Source organism: Capsicum annuum, chromosome 10, assembly GCF_002878395.1.
Source record: "Capsicum annuum cultivar UCD-10X-F1 chromosome 10, UCD10Xv1.1, whole genome shotgun sequence".
Lineage (NCBI taxonomy): Eukaryota > Viridiplantae > Streptophyta > Magnoliopsida > Solanales > Solanaceae > Capsicum > Capsicum annuum.
Window position 1 is genome coordinate 140,549,798 of NC_061120.1, and position 15,958 is coordinate 140,565,755.

A 15,958-nucleotide genomic window follows, 5' to 3' on the forward strand; every position below is an offset into this window, starting at 1 on the left:
CACTGATTTCAATGTTGGGCCCGTGCAAAGCACTAGCATACTTATCTAGTATATATATTTATCTTTAGCCGTGGACGTAGGTATGACAAATGACATCATAGTAATAATATTTACAGTATATATCATAGCAGTCATTGTTCTGTCGACAATATCCACCACAACCATTCTTCAAGCTTTTGCTAATTAGTTTTGATTTGAGTTCTGCCAAGTCTCTCATAGCAGGTACTTTCACGTTTGGAGAATGAGACAAATAACCTATAATTCATAAAAATAAAAAATAGTGTCAGAATCAATATGTTATATTGTTCGAACGTTGTAAAAGATATCAAATATATATATCCGCCTATATAATATAAACCTACATAGAGATATGCTTTCTCTATTTCATTTTATGTGTCTTATAATTTGACTGACATATAGTTTAAAAAATTAAGGAGATCTTTGAATCTTGTGATTTTAAATTAAAAATATGTATATTGTACGTATTAAACTTTTTCTTAAATCTTATGATTTTAAACATATGATGCAGGATATTGAAATTTAAAAACTATTAAAAAGTAAGATTTTCTTTAAATAAACTAAAAAAGGTCTAAATATACTATAAAAGAAGATATAGATTCTATTTTTGAGATTACACTCATATCTAATTGTTGTTGCTGTAGACTATAAGAAAAGGTAAAATACATAAAACTGAAACAAAGGATATATCTGACAAAAAGAGAGTATAGTACAGAAAAAGATCATTTACTAGATATCACCAAAACCACAACAGTGAGCATAATTAGCCAAGACAACGGTACAATGTGTTATGTGTTATATATGAAAGAATTATATAAAAGACATTATTTCCTCCCGAACTTATATGCTCAACTTACTTTAACATTTAAATTTAATCTCTATTTATTTACCTCCTTAACATTTTTAAAGTGTATTAATTTCACCCCACAAGCTGACGTGAAATTTAAAAAAAAAAAGTGTGAATATTATTATATATATATATATATATATAATCATCTTTTTCTTCTACCTCCACCCCCATCCCACCCCCACCATAACTTTTCCTCATCAAACCCGCCACCACCAGTCCCCCCTCTCCTCCAAAACCCCTATTTCTTCTTCTTCAATTACCAATCTTTCACCCCACCTTCAATTTCTCCTCCTTCAACCCCTTGACTTAAGATCATTAAAAATGAATGGAATTGAATTTTCAAAATTAAAAGTTATCTTTATGGATTTGAAAATTTAAAATAAAATTGAAATTGAAGAGGTGGACAGTAAGGGATGCGTTAGCTCAATTGTTGGGTATTTGGATTTTTGGAGAAATTGAGGATCAATTTCATGGTGGCTTGGTTGACGTTTTACTTGGCTACAAGGTACAATGATGCTTCCTCGATTGGGAGGACTTTGAGACGAAGAGAATTAGAAGGCTTTCTTGAGGGCGTTAGATAGAAATTTGCTAGAGATCGATTCATTCCCTTGCCTTGGCATTACGTTGAAAAAAGCGTTAACTAGATGAACTATCGTGTCGGTGGGGTAATCGTTTTTGTGCTTTTGATGTTCAATGCTTCAAAATTGTTAGTCAGCACAACACTGTCTAAGAAGTCCCCGGCTATGCTTTGTATGTACTTTGTTCTAAGGCAATATACGTCTTGTATATTTCATGAAAATTCTTGTGGGTAGTGAGGGATGAGTTTGGGATGAAGAAATTGAAGATTTGATTGGTAAAGATGGAGTTTTTTCGTGAAAATTCGCTGAACAATTTATAAGTATATAAATTTGATAGATAAAGATGGAGTTTTCCGGCAGAAATTTGCCGTAAAATCTAAGCTCCATGGCTATTTTTTAATTTAAAAAGTGTTATATGTATATGTATGTATATATGTATGTATGTGTGTATATATATATATATATATATATATATATATATATATATATAAAAAATACTTTATAAATAATTTGTGACATGGCAACGACGTGGCAGTGATGTGACACTGATATGTAGGTGAGTGTAATACACTCTCCATTGTGAGATTGGTATTATATCGTTAGGGGTGAAATTAATATACTTTAAAAATGTTAAGGAGGGAAAATAAACAGAAGTTAAGTTTAAGTGTTAAAGTAAATTGAGCGGACAAGTTCAAGGGGAAATGATGTCTTTTCTCGAAGAATTACTACGTGGTATTATTGCAATGATATTTTTTGCTTCGTGAAGGGCCATGAATTTATAGGCCTCTCTTTCCCCATATTTCTCCCCATCTAATTAACAATTTGTCTCTAATTAAGTTAATTTACCAAGTTGAATCAATTTTATTCAAGAAAACGAGTAGGATTAAGTCTATCATCACCTCTTTAATTAGTAGAGATTCCCCCAATTAATGGCATGTTACTATATAGATTTTTTTATTTAACCTAGATTAACAACTAAAATCATTATCTATACCTATTTATAATCTGTATCTATAATCTATAATCTATAATCTATCTATAATCTATAATATATTAAAAGTGTGAAGACCCTTATAAAAGTGATTTGAACTGTTTGCCTTTCATTAAAACATCCCACAATAAATAAAATCGTCTTTTCACCTTTTTCTTTCCAATAATTAACATTAAATTATTACTCAAATATTTAATATACAAAAAAAAAATCATACATAAAAGAAATTAAATATAATGTATAAATTTTTTTCTAGGAGTCATATGCAACTTTTTAGGGTAAAAACTATTTATGGAAAGGAAGAAAAAAAAATTAAGAACCAAAATTTATGGTTAAGAAAAAACGCATGGGAAAGAAACATTAATTGCAATGGAAGTTTTTAAGGAAAGGTTTTTAGGAACCAAAATATATTTTTTAAAAAAATCATATGCATTGACAGAAAAAAATTATACTTTATTTAGATAAAAATAATAATATTTAAAATTTCTAAATTATTTAGAATTTTACCTTATATAAAAAAAGAATGTCTATAATTCTATTTAAGTAGTTATTTGATCAATTTTTATTAAAAAATATGTGTAATTCTTCTACTTCTATGTTTTCTTCTTATTCTTCTTACTTTTGTTTTGATTTTGATTGATGATTAATCAAAATTTTTTCCTTGAATTTTTAGGGTTTTCTAACCTTCTTTGTTATATGAATTCTCTTTTAGATTTTTGCTTATGTGCAATTATTTTGGTTGTGAATAAATCATGAGAATTAGCATATCATTATGTTTATTAATAATGATTGTCTTTTTTATTTTCTTTTGTTACATGCTCTAATGATTATCATACATACAAAATATGTTGAAACAATTTTTTCAGAGGTAATTTTAATTGCTATTATCAATTTAAATATCTTTCTCTAATAGATGATGTTTTGCAACTTGTAAGCATGTTTTTCATTTAAAATAGTAGTTCAAAATTAGGACATACCTCCTGTCAGCTATCTACTTTTTCATTTTTTTTCTTTTTATATAAGCCAAATTAGATTCATTTATTTTAAAGTTAATTAACACTTTGTAATAATTTATTTTATATATATATATATATATATATATATATATATATATATATATATATATATATATATATATTTATGATTGATTCGAACGTACGTGTAGAACACATTCCTGGCATTTAAAAATAAATATTTAATTATGACACTAATATTTAGGGCTTAGATATACTAAATTCTTTATATTCATTATTTACAGAAAGTAAATATATATTTTTGATAAATAATACCTTTTACAATATAAATAATAAATACATGTAAACAAGGCTACTCATAATTATACCTTTTAAATATAGTTAATTTTAATTATTTTTTATTCTTTCAGTAATTAAAAAATTGATAACTTTCACTACTTTTTATATATTAATTTTTTCTAATTTTCCTAATTTTTAGGAATCATATATATGAGTTATTTTTTTTAGAAAAAAACCAAGAAGGCTACTTTATTTAAATAAAAGAAAACATACAAAGTTAAATAAAAAAAACAAACATACACGTCTTGAAAAAATGTAAAAACATATTAAACTGTGGGTTAATGTTTGAAATTCATATTATTTTAATATTGATAAATAATGTATGAAATAAAGATAAAATTCTATCATATTTAGATAATTTCCTTTCTTTAAGAAAAAGGTTTTGAATTTCTAAATCAATTAGAATTTTACCTTATATATATAGAAAAAATTTTAATAATTTTATTTAAATAATATTTTGGTCAAACTTTAATATAGAAAAGTCGCCACTTCTTCTGCTATACTTTTCTTCTTATCTTGATTATGATTGAAGTCGTATTCTATCATTCATTATCATTAGTGATAAATTTAAAGGTTGTTTTTTAATTATACGCAATCAGCAATTGACAATGGTTTATTCCCTTTCAACAATTTCTTGTGTTTATCTTTCAATTGAAAATTTCTAATTGAAAAATTGGAGAGGACATGTCACGATCCAAAAAAGAGGGTCATGATAGCACTTGTCGCGGCGTACCTTGATAAGTAAGCCTATCACCCAACTGATATGAAAAGAGAAAAAGATAAAAATATTCCACAGTAAAGCTTCTAGAACAAAGCCGAACTATATAAGTAATCATAACAATGCGGAAAGAACTTATCCAAAATACAAATCATGCCAAAAATCAGGTGTCAATAGTGTAAGAACTACTAATACAATTTGTCATACCATTATTTTTTACCGCATCCGACCCCGCTAGGGAGTTGATTTTAGAGAAAATGGGATTTTTCAATTAAAGTGACGTTTTGGAAAGGGCTTATTTATTTTACAGAGTCGTCACTTGGAATTGAGTTTGGGTGTTCCAAGTCACCTTATTGAATCCCTATTCAAAAGGAAATGACTCTTAATTTTTGGTCTGCGAACTAGAATCCGAATAAGGAATTTTGTTGACTGAGAGGAAGGTGTTAGGCACCTCTCGAGTCTCGTGGTTCTAACACGGTCACTTTAATGACTTGTGTCTGCCTTAAATTAATCTCCTGAATATATGATATTTGTTAGCCTAAAGTAACTTCTATCTCACTTTTATTTATTTAATTTAAATTATCTATTATATTAATGTATGGCTTGCGAATAGCAGTACTTTTCGGTCATACCTCAAGTTTTGATATACTTCTCATGCCTTTGAGGCATTTATGGATCGCTCCCATTTTCCCCAAGTCTAAGAAAGATTCTAACATGTTAAAAAAAAATTTATCCGCCCCGATTTGATTGGCTTCAAATGATATGTTTATTTTATTATAACGAATGATCTATAGCAGTGCTTTCCGAGTTCATGGTTAACTTTCTCTTGTATATTAAACTCTTAATTTTCTAAAGATCAAGAAACTAAACTTATTCTTTTAATAATTATTCTCTCGTTTCCTAAAGAAACGACTATACATACAGTTTTATATTTCTTAAGCCAACTGTATTTGTCAATTATTATTGTAAATCTAATCATACTCCTAATGATTCGACCTCAAGGTTCCACTATCTATCGCCATGCACCTAACCTTTATATAAAACAAGATTATTTTTCTTAAAAGTAATTTCTCAATTAAGAAAATATAAGACTTCAATATGTCCCGTCCATGATGCAAGCAAAAATAAGTCCATGGCCAAAGGTTTGTTGAGTTCAAAATTGACAGAGTTTGGCAAAGCAATATGTAAATATACGTTGCAATATATTCATGTACTAAATCTATAAAGTCAATCCTTGTCAACCTTCATCCCCTACATATATCTCTTCACATATATACTTAAATCTTTTTTAATGTAATATATTCTGAACCTTGATGTATATTCAAACCTGAAATATTAGTTATCATGACTACTACTAGTCCTAATATGCAGCAATAATAAAGAATGGAACCATATTTTAATCATATTTTGTCGAATAGAAAAGGTGATCATATTAAAGTAATCAATTCAAAAAACATTGAATGGTTAATCCCTCTTAACACTCCAACATGTAAATGATAGAGAAAGAAAAAGATTGAAAATGGGAACGCTTGCCACTGTTGATGCATTCTCTTGTAAAGTGCCATCCTTTTTGCACTGTAACACTCACTTCCCCCGTTTTAATTTATTTGACCTACTTTATTATTTAATTATTTATATAATGAAATAAAATGGGTGCCAACAATTTTCTATATTTGATAAGTTCTATATATGATAAAGGATTAAACAAACACTGAACCATGTGATTTTTATTTTTATAAGTTAATAAAAAATGTTTTACCACACGAAACTTAGATTTATTCACTAGTATAACTCAGAAACCTGAAACTTATGAAAGATTCAATATATGCTCCTCAACCTCTTTAACTCGAATAAAAAAATTAAACATTAAATTTCATATTGACAATGTATATTCAACAAAATGTGAGACTATATCATTGGCACCATATAAAGAGAGTCATAAGCAAATTTCATGATAAGAGAGGCTTTACATACCAAATAATCATGAAATCATCTAAACATCTATATTCATATTTTGATTCACAATAAAACTTGGACAATTAATTTAGGATCGGATAAAAATCTGTATGACGAACTAAATCAAAAGAAAAGCTCTAACGTTGTCACTGAAAACTCGATCAGCAACCCGAACTCAACTTCCTTTATTTTTGTATTTTCTTTCTTTTTCTCTTTGTGCGTTTTTTTTTACAGAATGTTGTTTTTCCCTTCTTCCCCTCTCTTTTCTTTCTTCTTTTTCTCTTTTTCCATTTGTTTTCTCCCAAGTTTTCTTCTTTGGTTTTCTCTCGTTTTTTCTTTTCTCCCAAGTTGGGATGACCACTTGCCTTTGATTGAGTTTGCATACAACAATAGCTATCATTCCAATATTAAGATGGCTCCATTTAAAGCTCTCTATGGTAGGAGGTGCAGATCTCCAATCGGTTGGTTCAAAATTAGTGAGGCCTCAGTTATAGGGCCTGACTTAGCATTCGATGCCTTATAAAAAGTCAAGTTGATCAGAGAAAGACATCAGGCTGCTCAGAGCTGACAGAAGTCTTATGCAGATATGTGCAGAAAATATCTTGAGTTCGAGATTAGTGACTATGTTTATCTAAATATCTCTCCCATGAAGGGAGTAAAGAGATTCAGCAAGAAGGGAAAGTTTAGTCCTCGATATGTCGGTCCCTTCAAAATTCTCAGTCTCTTCGGCAAAGTAGCTTATGAGCTCGAATTGCCTTCAAATCTAGCCTCAGTTCATCTAGTTTTCCATGTCTCTTTGATCAAGAAGTCCATAAGTGACCCAACAGTTTTAGTCCCTATTTAGAGCATAGATATTTAGAACAACCTCTCTTTCAAAGATATTCTGGTCAAAATTCTTGACTATCAGACTCATAGACTGAGGAACAAAAGAGTTCCTTTACTTAAATTCCTTTGGAAGAATCAGTCTGTTGAGGGAGATACTTGGGAATCAAATGTTGACATACGTACTAAGTATCCTCACCTCTTCTACGCTAATTCAGACTCGGCCCAAGGTAACAGTTTCCTTAAACCTTTCAGTTTCATGTTCGAATTTTAGTTACAACTTGGTGTCCAGTTCATGTTCAGAATTCCATTATAAACTTGGTATCAATTACCATTGTATAGTCATTCATGCATTCATGTATCAGTTCAGTTATTTATTCATGCATCAGATATGCATGTTCAGTTTGATGAGAAACTTATCTTCTTAGTAATTCAGTCATGCAGTCATAAATCCGTTATTTATGCATCAGATTTGCATATTCATCATAATACATTCAGCTTATAAGTTATATCAGTCATGAAATTATGTTTAATTGTTCATGTTCATCATGTACTTCAGTCCTTCATTTCTCCCATCTCAGTCAGTTTCATTCGAGGATGAATTTTCCCAAGGGGGAGATATTGTAATAACCCGTACTTCTACCTAGCTTAAATTCGTCCTGAAAATGTCAAAGACATGCTTTAATGATGAATCCACTATTATACATGTGGAATTTTCAGGATTTTCTCACTCTTTGTTGTGTGAGAAATTCAATAAGATTTCCATCGACACCAAATTCACCCAAATCCTACACCCGGGCTAAGAGTTAGAGCCTTTTTAGTGAGACAGTGTATCACCTAAGCCATCAACGCGTCACAGAGCATGCCAAAATGGAAATCATTAAAATTTAATGAGCCTCCGTGATTATGGTGCATCACACTAAGGCTCAATTTCAGAGTTGTTAATTTTTAGTGTACCAACGCAATTTTACCACATCGCGGTGCACTTCCAGTTCACAAACAATGTAGAAACACGATTCTATCGCATCGCGCCGTCAGCCTATTTCCCAGTTAGCAATTTCCAGTGACAAAAATTAAAAGACGCGTTTAGGGTTAAATGGGGTTTTTCCCATGATTTTATTCCACCTAGATGTGGGATTTAATCCCTAAAAACATCCTTAGCTACTTATTATTCACTTTTTCCCCAATATCAAGAACATTCTCTCTCAAGAAAACAAAACCCTAGCCCTTGAGAATCAAGGTCAATCTCAAGAAATCCCTCCAAGAACTCCAAGAACCTTCAAAGTTTCCTTTCTCAGGTATGCATAGTGTTCATTCATGGATTCCTTTTGTCCATGAAGCCCAAGAATTAAGTTTTAAACTATGAATTATGATATACATGCTATGTGTTGATTATATTCATATGGTTGTTGTTGTTTTATGATTCCTAAGTTGGAATCTTCATGTGTTTTTATGAAATTACGTTAGCATATGAGTTTAAATCCATGAATTAAGTAGTTTATAATGTGTTAATTGATGATTATACCTATGCCCTAAGTGGTGCATGTAAGGTGTTTGATAAAATACCTTGAAGACTAGAAATCATGTAATATAGTTCAATTGTGACTTAAGTGATGGATTCATGTTTTACCCTTATGTTCAAAGAACTCCCATTCTATAAATGTGCCTTGTAAATGATTGTTGGATTGCTCATGAATTAGCCTTATGAAATTATACTATGTTTACATGAAATCCTATTCATGTATAAGTTTGTGATAACTATGTACTTCATGAAATCCCCAACTTATTGTATTATGGATTATTGATATTGGTCATGTATTCAAGAATGCCACGTCTTGTCAGTTTCCTTCTATCAAGTCCTGGGGGTACTTGTACCCGACAATTTAGCTGTATACCTAGATCCAATGTCATGTTTTCATAATATCCTCAGTCAAGCCATGTTCAGTAGAATTCAGTCAATTATGTGACTTATGAAAATTCAGTAAACTCAGTAATCCTAGTAAATCTTAGAAAGCTCGGTAATTTAGTAATCTTAGTAGTATTCCGTCAGTCAACGGAACTCCATGAACTCAGTCCAGTTCAGTTCAGTTAATCATGTTCAGTGTCTATTTAGATGGGAGTAAGAGTTAGCATCGAGTGAGCCCAAGGATGGGAACTTACCTGTTATTAGAGGGTGTGACTCTTAGAAGCAATCTTTGCGCTCCAAAACTACGTAGCCAGCATAGGTTGAGACAACATAACCTATTATATGAGGGTTGATGAGGTGGCTTAACCTGTTATATGAGGGTCCAACCATTCTTATTAAAGTAACCTGTTATATGAGGGTTACTTACAGTTTGTCCTTACCAGTGGCGCGGTATTGACACCCTTCTAATTAGGGTTTGAGATTGGACCCCAACTCAGTCATAATGGCGTATTAGGGGCATGTCGGTTAGATGACTACTTCCCACAGTTACAGTTTTAGTCTCAGTCTCAGTAATAGAACTCAGATAGTTCTTCAGATTTTAGGCCTATTAGATACAGTCAACTCAGAACAGTATGGAACTCAGCTAGTTCCATCAGAACCTAGACTGTCAGATACAGTCGCTCAGTATCAGATATTTTAGCTATAAAGTTATTAGTATCTCATGTTATCAGTACTCAGATTCAGTAATCATGTTATCACGAATTTAGTTATAGTCTCTTATTCATGCATGTATTCTCACATTCATGTTATACAGTCAGTTAGTATAGTTCATGTATATGTACCCTTTGCATTCAGCCTACCTCACAATCATACTAGTACATTCAATCATACTGGCACATCTGTGCTATGGTGTTTTACTTTACACCATAGGTTCCGAAGCATGAGCTCTAGAGCATCAGTAGCATTCTAGTACTCAGCAGTCAGAGTCAGTAATGAGTCCTCATACTTCGTGGACATGAGCATTATTTTATTATTTCAGTACTTAGTTTATTTCAGTAGTTGGAGTTAGTTGGGGATATATCCCATCAACTTTTTATTCAAATAGTTAGAGGTTTATCAGACTATCATGATTAGACAGTTATTTTAGTTGTTTTGGGTATTTCATACCCCACCCAGATGTTATACTTTATCAAATATTATGTCTCAATTTTGAACTTTATTGCCTTTCAGTCTTTATTTTTGCATTTATATAATATAATATTCAGTGCTCAGTTACAGATATCAGTCATGGGTTAGCTTGTGGTCCTTCAGGGTTATGTGCATCGTGTAGAATTCCAAGCACCAGATTTGGGGTGTTACAATAATAATGAATGAAAATCTCTTTATTTATAAGGTAAAGCTAACTTTGTCCCCAAAATTAGAGTTTCTAACTTTTCTATATAGTGATACATTTATAACTCCCCCTTGAATGTCTAATTGATAGATAATGTGTATCATTAAAATCTTACTAGAAAAAATTCAATGATAAAAAACTTAGTGAATGAAAAAGAGTACACATTTCTAATAATACGTATATAGGTTGCCTCATTAAAAAACTTACAAGGAAAATTCAGTGGGATAAAATTTTGTAAGAAAAAAAAAGTACAATACGTATTAACTCCCCTAATGAGAACATCCTTGAACCTTTGCATCTCGATCTTGTGCACCATCTTCTTAAAAGTTGCAGTTAGAAGAGACTTAGTGAATAAATCAACCACATTCTCACTTGAACGAATCTATTGCACGCTAATATCACCATTCTTTTGGAGCTCATATATATAAAAAAAATTTGGTGAAATGTGCATTTTTTTATCTCCTTTTATGAATAATCCCTTAAGTTGTGCTATGCATGCTGTATTATCTTTATATAAAATTATGGGTACTTTGTCATATTTCAAACCATATTTTTCTCTAATGAGATGTATCATGGACCTCAACCACGCATACTCTCGGCTAGCTTCATGAATAACTATTATCTCAGCATTATTTGATGAAGTTACTACGATGGAATGCTTTGTAGATCTCCAAGATATGACAGTGATCCCACATATGAACACATAGCCTATTTGAGATCAAGCTTTATGTGGGTCAGATAAATATCCTCATGAGTATAACCAACGATATTGGAATTGCAATCTTTAGAATAAAATAAGTACATATCAATACGCTATTTTAGGTACCGTAGTATGTGTTTGATCTCATTCCAATGTATCCTAGTAGGAATAGAACTATACCTTGCTAACAAATTGACCGAAAATGCTATATCAGGCATTAAATGTCAAACTAGCATTATCAAGATGAATTATCATAATTACATAATCTAAAAATTATGTTCTTAACTCAATTTTATTGAGCAAGCAACTTCATAAATGTCAAACTATAGGTTGGCAATAAATGTACATGTGATCATCTTATTGATGCATCTTTTTAGAATATCACATGATAGGTGAACAGGCTCATATTCGCTTTTTTATACTTTCCAAAATTTAGGAGATCTAATTGTTGCACCCCATTTTCCTCACAGAAAGCGGGATTCGACGTAACAAACTCTTTTTGGGGTTGTTTTGAAGGTAGGGTGTGAAGAGTCCCCATTCCTGTTAGGCTTTGAACAAATAATCACATCAGAAGAGCTTCATTATGTCCTATGCCAACTAGTTTTCCACTGTAGTCCGTTAGATGTATGATTGGATCTCCACGCCCATCAAATATGTTAAACTTTGGAACTATGTATCTTGGAGGTAAATCAAATGTTGGAAGTAGACATAGCTTCTCATACCTTAAGTTGTAAATGAATTTAGAATGCAGTTTCTCGTCCAACATTTTCTCTAGGTCATGAAGCCTTTGATGACGTGCATCAGAATCAACTCTCTCATAGGCAGAAGGAAATTATTGAGAGGGTGTGTGCGTAAGGCAAGAGTAAAGAGGCACAATGCTTTGTTTTGGGTGAGAAGAAAAGGGTCTGAAGTCTTTTTGGATATTGACCATATTTTTCATATTGCAGATTTAATTGAGATCAATGTTCAAATGATAGACAACCTTTAAACAAAATAAAAAATCCCAAACGAAAGTTATCACACAACACATATAAGTTTAACATATAATAAATATAAAACAAAGGCATTCTAGGATGAAGATTTAGCCATAATAAGCGTTCTATGCGTAAAGATTTAGGATCCTAACACACGAAATAGGATAGTGATAGAACATAATGTCGAATTTGTAATTGCAATTGTAAAGAAGATAGTAAGCTAGGGAGATGAATAAGGTCAACTTTTGTTTTATATTAGATTTATTGATTCCATCATATTGTTGATTCATCCAACTCCGTACAGAAAAATGATAAAGCAGGGGAAAAGAAAGTCTTATTATGGTAAGACCAAACTCATTAAATGAGGGCCTACGTATCCATAGGGGAATTATGTCGATCGTAGTTTAAATTACATAAGCAAGGAAAACATAAAAGGAAATTGCAAATTATAAAACTTGAAGGAATTTCAAATGTATGGAAGTCTGGAGCGGAGAATCAATATGATCTTCTTCACCAATGTCAAAGAGTGCCAGTCAATCTTGAGAAATCAATCTTCAGAAGTTGTCCCCATCACGTTTATCATTTTGGTGTCGATCAATTTTTGGATCATGTTCTTCAAAGAAAAGCATAACTTAGTAGGATGTCCTCTCATCCCAGAGTGATAGGTGCAAATTTGGTCAGGACGATAACATTGACACTTAGGATCACAAGGTATGACAGCAATGGGCGTGATGTAGCCTACCTCTTTGAGTCGTTCATACAAATGTTCTATGAGTTTGCCCAGAAGAGTGTATTATTTTGGTGGATTTTTTTGGAGCTCATGTTGATGTTTGGTGGATTATTGATTTGTTGGTGGTTTTTGGTAAGACATAGGAAGGTAGTTTAATGTTGGAGTAATAAATGAAGGTGGGTACCAAATTATTTGTGGAGGACATTTTATGAAGGATTGAGGATAATAGGCTTGGACGTAATTGGATGATAGCATAATTTTTAGATCTTGGTACCATATTAGTTGAGGTTGGGGTATGCTTACTTCAAGCTTTGGAGGTTTGGATGTCTCGTCGAGGATCGTCTTCCCCTTGTATATGAACTGTGACTCAACCAAATCAGTCTCGATCGTGAGCTTCCTCTTAAGATTATTGTCGAATTGCCTAATAAAGTCAATTTCCAAATTATCCCAAGAGATCCACTTGCTTGTATCTTTTTCGGCGTAGCACATCAATACAGGACTAGTAAGTGAACTGGCGAAGATCTTCTTTTTGAGACCATCGCTTTGTCCTATAACTGCCAGTTCGTCAAGGTATGCCTCCAAATGAGAATGAGGCTTTCCTGACCTATCATATAATGGAAAGTTCAAGTACTCAATTCTATCCTTGTCTTCTTCTTTAGCTTTGGACGATTTATTTATCTCAGGTTGTTGAGATGACCCCGCCTTATGCTTAGTAATTTGTCCTTTTGTTTCCTTCTCTTTGCCCATGGTTGTCAACCCATTAAGTGCTTTCAGAAGTGCAACTGAATACTAACTTAAAGATACTTATACCCCACAATCAGGTATGGTTGAGGTCATTGATATAGAAGATGACATAGTGTAGGTGGGAGCAATGAAGTTAGCTTCGGATAGTGGCTTTGGAAAATCTAGTGACATCTCAGCTGAACCTCGGAGATCAATTATTATTCCCCTAATCCTCTCAATTCTTCCTTCCATCCTTCTAATGTTCAACATAACTTTGTTTTAACGCAGTCTTAAATTCTCATGCTCATCATTGCTATTGACAAGATTGATAAACATTGCTTGACTGGCCATTTCTGATGTTCGACTTAAGTCAACCTTAGAAGAAAGTATTTATGATTAGAAATAAAGAGTAAGCACGGGACTTTAGAATGAATGTTCTACTTCATTTGAAAATAGTAAGTTATAATCATTCAGAGTGAATAGACGTTATGAGAGCTCTATGTAACTTAGACATTGTGTAAGCTAAAGTACGACATGAATATAATGATATTTTAATGTCCGAGAATCGTGGTAAGACACTAGTATGTAAATGTTATAAGCATTAGGAAGAATATATCCTGAAATGATAAGTTGCACTAAGAGATTGCGAATAAGACTAAAACCTTTTATCAAAGCAAAAGTTGAACCTAGGGGAATTAACAGACTAACGGATGAGTCAGGAGAATAGATAAAGAGAAAGTATTGAATAGGCCCTAAGGGTGTATTGTAGGGTCCTAACATGATACAAATTTTAAGGTTAACGAGTTATAAGGTGTGGAACACTAAAAGTAAGGAGTGACTAAGGCAAGAACGGAAACAACAAGATAAGCAAGATGTCAATACATATATAGGAACGCAACACATAACAAATAATTATGAGTCCTTTTTAGGTTGTGAACCTCTTTGGACTTTGAATGAGACTAACATTCAACGTGTCAAGAATGCCATGGCATCCTACGTTGAATGGGATGCATATTCCTTAATAAAAGAAATATGTTGCCAGGACCTAAAAGGCACGAGTGGGTTTATGACATGGTTCCCTCGAGTGGATAACTCGAGAGTGGGAAAGCTTGTGGCTGTCAATGCACTGCTGATCGACCGATCCACAAGGCATTTCCCAAAAGGTGTTTTTAGGAAAGAACATCCGTGCAACCACGCAACTGTTCGTAAAAAGAAAACAAAAGAGCTTTCCAAGTGGAGGAAAGTATGAGCGGAATTCCAATTATATAAAAGTAGTAACACATAGCATACAACAATACACAATAGCATGCTTTAGAAAAAAAAATATATTAACTAATGAAAGAAAAGTAAGCATGAAGAAAGATGAATAACACATAAAAATAGAGAAGGAGATGGGACTAACATGAATAAATGAATCATGATATAAACAATAAAAAGGAAAGAGATAAATTAATTACAAAAAATAAACAACCAAAATGAAAGAATCCCACATAAAACACAAACTCATAATGGTTAGAACCTAAGATCCCCAGCAGAGTCACCATTCTGTCACGAAAAATTTCTGCCATAATTATGCAACCATGAGGCTATTAAATACAGTAAATTAATCAATAAACATATTCTCAATCACATACAAGTCATAGATATTCAAGTAACACTTACTAAAAAATGACTCGAAAAGAAAATAAAAAGTTTTCTCAATAACAAGGAAACTGAATCAATTAACATCCTACCAAATAAGAGCATCTTCGATTAATGGAAGCTTTTTTCACAAATTATGGTAACCACTCATAACAAACCCCATTTACGACATGAAATCTCATCAACAAAATATGAGAGAAAAATGTAATAAAGTATCGATGTAAGGTAGTGTAAATAATCAATCAGTCATGTAATTATCTCTTCAACAACAATACAATTCACATCAATATGTCAACAATCCATCTAAATATGTAGGAATTATGAATAAATAACAAGACTTGAGTATATGCGCCAGAATTATTAGAAATTAGGGTTTATCACACGTAATAATCTAAGATGTTAACAAAGTCTAGATAAGAAGAAATCAAATCAGAAGTTTTAAATCAAATTTGATTAATTTTGAATGGCAAAACATGTTAAAAGGAAGAAGAAACAAGCAGTAGAAGTCAAACATAAGAATGAACACGACAACAGACCTGAATGGATTTTAGAGAACCCATCAATTTGCAATGATGACAGGGTCAGTGATAGTGATGGTGTTGAGTTGCTGATGGGAAAAAAAGGCACTGGTCGGGCTATTTTATC

The 15,958-nt window shown here is 32.0% G+C and overlaps 1 pseudogene; it reads right to left on the bottom strand.

Moving 5' to 3' along the window:
* The window catches only part of LOC107844370, a 53,795-nt pseudogene extending 40,099 nt beyond the window's left edge, over window positions 1–13,696 (bottom strand).
* Window positions 13,697–15,958: the final 2,262 nt, after the last annotated feature.